Raw genomic sequence first — 6,686 nt, forward strand, 5'->3', positions numbered from 1 at the left:
TGTATTAAAGCAAGATGTCTACCAACAGAGCAAGCCCGACAGTTTTGTGCCAGGCTGACAGCAGGCTTTCTGCTGTGCAGGTTGCTGGCTGCAGCAGCAGTGAGAGATCACGAGACCCCACCAGAAAGCACCACCTCCAGCTGCATCACTTCGCATCGCTCCGCTGTGATGGCTCCCGTGCAAAACCACCAGGTGCTCCGACCGTCAGTCCTCAGCACGTGTCCGCACCCAGAAATAAAGCCAGTATGCGATAAGCACAGGCTGCCGCGGGGAGGTATTAAGGCTGCGCGACATTTTTATATCCCACACCCGCTGCAAACTCGATGTGCGTGTGAGCTGTTCTTTGGCACTGCAAAATTAGCAGTGAGGAATTATCAATGAGTCAGAGGGCTGCAAATATTGCTGTTTATTCACAGGAAAAATGTAGGCATCCCTCATTCCTTTCTAGGAACTTTGACAAAGCTACATCATCACTGAAAAAAATATTTGCGTATTTAAATTGTTTCATTATTTCATAAATGCCTCTAATTGGTCATTTGCATGTTAAGAGAAGAAGAATGGTACCAAAACTGGGGATATAGGAAACTAATGCAAATACATGTTCACAGTCTCATGGAGCAAAAGTGTATTTATGAAGAAAAAAATGAATAAAATTATTTAAAAGTCCATTTTGGCCACGAGAATTAAGAAAATTACACCATTGTAATGCTTTCCATAATAGACTATTTCACGAAAATATTTGTGTACAGGATGCTTCTATTTCTACAGAGAGCTACTTACTGCATTTATCTTTTTTATTTCAAGCTGGGGCTTGAAATTAAGCCATGCTTAATTTTAAAAATGAGAGAACTGTCTGACAGCTCCAGTGGGTTTAGCTGTGTTTTATACCAGAGCAAAAATACCTGAACAAAACTCTAGATTAATCACCCTGAGCTATACTGAAACCAGTTAATTCTTTAACAGCGAAGGAGGTGTGATGTAAAAATAAATAAATCACGCTGAGAAGTCTGAACAAAACTCCTGTAGCTTAGCATCCTCCACAAGTACTGTTTACAAGATACAGGGTGATCATTCAGAAGACACAGTGAGACCAAATAGACCTCTAGATCATCGTACGTATTTTGTGTTGTTTCTATCTATATGTTACACGCAATTCAACTTCCTCAGGGCAGTTTACTGTCTTTACACAGAACTGTAAAGCACTGAAAGACGATGCTCCTACTCTAACCATAACTGACCACAGTAAAGCCTGAAAAGAGAAAACCTTGTCCTGTGGACCCTGCCTAAAGCATGACAAAAGCAATAGAAACCTTGCAGTGATTTCTGCTGGCTTTCAGCAAGGTCTCAACATCATAACTGCAGGTTTGCTCCTGTGCCAACAGGCAGCCAACCTGTGTAGCTGCACACCAGCTAGCTGAGCTTTTCTTCTTCTTCCAAACATGAGACATTTCATAAAAATCAGCATTTAAACTCATATCATATGCATAAATCTGAACTAGTTAATCAATTGAATTTTGCATCAGGCATTTTTTTCCCCACACAGACCCTGCCTGGTACATGACTGGCCTGTCTGAGGTTCTGCTCTGTAGGTGTTGCTGAGTCCCTTCTTTGAGGGCTTTAACGCCATGAGAAGTTGTTGAGATCGGACACAGAGAAAGGGGAGGGTATCAGTAGAAATTACTGATTTTCAGTCACTAGACTAGTACAAACAGAGCATTTTCATCTGTCTCAATGAAGCATTCAAGGGACCTACTTCTTAGTCCTGTTTCTCTTTCATTAGACTTGGGTATAATATGAAGGCAGATGCCTTTCCAAAGTTAAAACTTTACTGTAGATCATGGCAAAACTAAGTGCTTTCATTTTCTTTTGAATTAAATTATTTTTCTAGAAAACAATTTCATGACATAGAAGTCATGTGGCAATGTTGAGCTAGAACAGATAGCTTAACCAACACAAACAGGTTTGCCTAGATCTTATCGGCGCATAGCTCATTTGAACCGTCAGGCCCTGAGCAACACTTAAGGAGAAAATGAATGAATTTCTCTACTGGACTAAACACGGTAAATTCTGGGAGGCTCCTTGCATGGTTAAATTTCCTGCAGATTGATCCTATGTGTTTCTAAAACAAGCATAAAAATACCAACCAAGTGCACTATCCACCCAGTTATTGCTGCCCAGTAACTTGTAGCTTGATTTGCCAAAAAATATAATACATTCTGTAAATGACACTGGTCTGTCTGGAAAAATAAATCAGAACAAAACAGCCAATAAATGTAATCAAACTTGGTGTTCACAAAGGCTCGAGTCTGGAAGGTCTCAGAGCTACCTTGCTTGGTGCTCATGCCCCGGGAGGGAGCATCCCAGAGGACTTGTGGGATGAGTGGGAAATGGCTGTGCTGGAGAGGGCAGAGAGGCTTAAGTGCTCTCCTCCTGCTCATGGAGGAAGTTTTTGTTGGAGTGAGGAGTCAAGCGCAAGTTTTCTATTGTCTTAGAAACCTAAAGATGGTTCAAGAGCTGTGCTGGGAGTGGCATCTCATTATGCCTCACAATATGACATAAAAAGCATTATTTCAGAAAGCAGAGCTGCTGCCACAGTACTTTCCTAATGACCTTTGTGTTGTTAATGCATCTTCCCCATGAATAACTTACCTACTGCGAAGAGTAGGCTGTCACGCCAGGTTCCTTGATACACCATACTGGAGTGTGGTGGCAGCGATGGGAAAGAGGTGGCGTGCAATGGCGACAGACACAGCTGAGAAGCACGTGAGTCTAGAAAGGACATTTGAGGGTGCACATGGATGCCTCACACCTCAGTACAATTTCTAACCCTGGTGTTACTGGGTTTTCCAGGGATGGAGAACCACAGGCAGGAAGGATTTTCCAGGGTGGAGAACCACAGGCAGCAATAGCTCCTGGTTCCTAAGAAAACAAAAAGCTCAGTGAGAGTAACTAACAGGGATATAACAGGCTGTCATCCCAGAGAGCATCACAGGGGTGTCACAACAGATGTCTTACCATAACCTAGGAGGTTGTCTCTCAGGTTTTGAAAGCAACAGATGACACCCAACATACGGACCTCTCTGCTACGGAGTGTGAATGCTGCCAAGGGACAGCTATCTCTCCTACCCACAGAAGCCTCGGTCATCTCCTACACTGGCCTCTGCACCAAAAATTTGTACTGACTTCAGGCCCATCAAGCTCAAAAATCCCAGACACCTGCTCTGCATAGAGTCACCTTGCAGTGCAGGTTTTTCAGCTACCAGCAGTGAAAAACTGTATAATTCAGTGAATTTTAAGGCAGGGAATTTTTAATAATTCAGAAAAGACATAGTAGCTCTTTCGGGAGAGTAGGGCATTTGCAGGATTCCCACAGCACCAACTCAGCCCAGGGAAAGCCTGTGCCACACAGGCATGAGTGGGACCAGCCCGGGACACCAGCTAACCCTCACCAAAATCGTATACAGGCAGAAAGCAGCATTTCAGAGCATATTCATTAAATATATTTCATGACAGGCTGACAGAGCTGGGGCTGTTCAGCCAAAAGTGGAGGCTCTGGGGAGACCTTATTGTGACCTTTCAGTACTTACAGGGGACCTACAGGAAAGATGGGGAGAAACTCTTCAGTAGGCCCTGTTGTGACAGGACTGTGTCCAGTTCTGGAGCCCCCAACACAAGAAGGACATGGACTAGTTGGAGAAGGTCCAGAGGAGGGCCACGAAGATGATAAAAGGGCTGGAGCACCTCTCCTATGAGAACAGGCTGAGAGAGTTGGGCCTGTTCAGCCTGGAGAAGAGGAGGCTCCGGGGAGACCTGACAGCGGTCTTCCAGTACCTCAAGGGGGCCTACAAGAAAGATGGGGAGAGGCTGTTTAGTAGGGCCTGTTGCAATAGGACGAGAGGTAATGGTTTTAAAATAGAGGGGGGTAGATTTAGATTAGAAATTAGGAAAAAAATTTTTACGATGCGAGTTATAGAACATTGGAACAGGTTGCCCAGAAAGGTGGTGGATGCCCCATCCCTGGAAACGTTCAAGGCCAGGCTGGATGAGGCTCTGAGCAACCTGATCTAGTGGGGGATGTCCCTGCTCCTTGCAGGGGGGTTGGACTAGATGACCTTTGAAGGTCCCTTCCAACCCTAACCATTCTATGATTCTATGACTAGGGGTAACGGTTTCAAAATAGAGGGAGGTAGATTTAGATTAGACAGAAGGAAGACATTTTTTACAGTGAGGGTGGTGAAACACTGGAACAGGTTGCCCAGAGAGGTGGCAGATGCCCCATCCCTGGAAACATTCAAGGCCAGGTTGGATGGGGCTTTGAGCAACCTGATCTGGTTGAAGATGTCCCTGCTCCTTGCAGGGGGGCTGAACTAGGTGACCTTTAAAGGTCCCTTCCAACCCTAACCATTCTGTGATTCTATATAATATGATGAATTCTGGATGTCCACAGATGGCAACCTGTTTATCCACATAGCACATCTTCCCCATGCTTCCTTACCAACTCGATTTCAGCTGGGGGCAGGGGGGGAGAGGATATATCAAACCTTCCTGCCCTGCCCTCCCAGGCTGCCTAAGGAATTCCAATTAGTGTCAATTGGGATAATAGCTCTATTTGCATTTTTAAGCTATTATTAGCAAGTTGTCAGTCAGCCAGTAATTTGTATCACTTTGGCATAATGATTATTTCAATATTTAAAAAGAGAATGTTCCTTTCTACCACCCCCTTCCTTTTTGTGCTAAAATAATAATGGTTTTAATCAAAAGTAATTTGTATTAATATACATTTTGCCCCAGGTGTTAAAGAGCAGTCTTCAAGAGCAGTGGTGAGAGATGTTAAGGAATACAGTTTATTAATATAGGTAACTACTTCTGTCCTCAATAATAGCAGAAATGGACGCTGCTTTTGCAATCAGATCATTCTGGCTCTTCTGGCTTCTGCAAAATGATTATGGTGTAGAAATTGAGGTCAGTTCCAATAATTTTGTGTCTGGGATTATAATTCTCTAAAGGACTATTTTGGACCCAATGACTCTATCTTCTTTTTACTGAAAATTCCTCAGTTAAGCACCTTGTACTAGAAGTAATTAAAAAAAAAAAAAAAAAAAGAGCCTGGAGTAGGTGACAGGTTGTGTTTGTTAAATCAGCCAGCCAGCTATACATTGCAGTTATACCACCGGCAGTGGCTGAGGGTTGTTTCCTGACACAGCCCGAGTCTAAATTCTCAAGTATATGCAGTCTGCAGCTGTTCATTACCACACAGAGCTCATGAAACAACTCTGTTGGCCATTTACAGAAATAGGAAATCTTTCCAGCTTTATATGATGTACTGTATTTTACAATGTATACTGTTTTTTTAAAATCATAGAGGATGAAAGCAGAAGCATGTCCTTAAGCCTTTCGGATGCACATCAGTAAAACTTCCTAGTAGGATTCACAGTGTTCTTTCTGTATGACTATCTGAAATCCTGTGATCCACATTAATCATGACAAAAACAGGAAAAGAAAAGAACCCCTAACTATTTCAGAGTTAAAATTAACATTTTTAATTTCCCAACCCAGTATCACCTCCTGTCTTCACTAGAACTGACATTTTATACCTGACATAACTCACATCCCTAATTTTTAATTTCATAACTTGTTGTTAATTGCTTTCAAATTGAATATTGAATGCCTTCAATACTAATGTATTCAACTTTCACCTGCAGCACCTGCATGACAAGTTCTGCACAGTATGCTGTGAGCAAGAGCAATTAAACAACTTCTTTTTCCTTTTCTGTTTGGCTTTACTCCCATTAGAATCCAGTACTTATTAAATTCCCTTCCACGAGGCTCTCACACAAACCCCAGTGATGACTGTGTGTGAAGGAACAGGCTAAAAGCAGAAGAGCAGGATGGAGAGCGGACATGTTAACAGCGGCTGCCATCTGCTGGGTAGAAAAAAATTTAAAAATCATCCCTCAAAGAAACCTCTCAACCTGAATTCAAACTGACATACTCTTTTTGGCCTGCTGGAGGGAAGGTGTCTGCCTGTGAGCTTCCTTGGACACAGCACAAGGGGCAAACCTGTCAGGCTGCAGAGCAGAGCCAGCCCCGACCCGCTCCCATGGGAGAAACACGAACATCGGGCGGACTCCAAGGTACTATTGGCATCTTTTGCTGGAGCTCACAGGACACTTGAAAGAGCCAAACCTGAACATCAAGTGCAGGAAAAACTACCCACCCAGCTAGTTTTCTCTTACTGGAAGAGTTCCAGGCAACTATAAGATGCAAAGTGGCACTACAGAGAGAGGTGGGTGAACAAACGGATCTTGGAAAGCAGCACGCACAAACCCTGTTTATATGTCGCCTCCCCTAGCTACCACACCTACCAACTTGCAAGATACCAGAGCAGCATAAATCACCTCTCCTTCATCCTCCTCAGTCCCTTCTCTCCCTCCTCAAGCTTTGTAAACAAAAAATAAGCTTACTACTAGTTTAAATTTAAATTAGACTAGAATTATTGTATTTAAATAAATACAAATTTTGTGTATCACTTGAATGCAGAGACAGGCTCATCCAAAACTTTCTAGGACTTTCCTAATCACAGCCTTTCCAACAACTACAATGTCTATGCAGATATGTAAATATCTCATATGTAAAAAACAATACATCCTGAAACTCCAAAGCAAGGAACCGTGACAGGCATCGTG

This window comes from Chlamydotis macqueenii, chromosome 2 (genome assembly GCF_036417535.1).
Source record: "Chlamydotis macqueenii isolate bChlMac1 chromosome 2, bChlMac1.mat, whole genome shotgun sequence".
In the NCBI taxonomy this organism is placed as follows: domain Eukaryota; kingdom Metazoa; phylum Chordata; class Aves; order Otidiformes; family Otididae; genus Chlamydotis; species Chlamydotis macqueenii.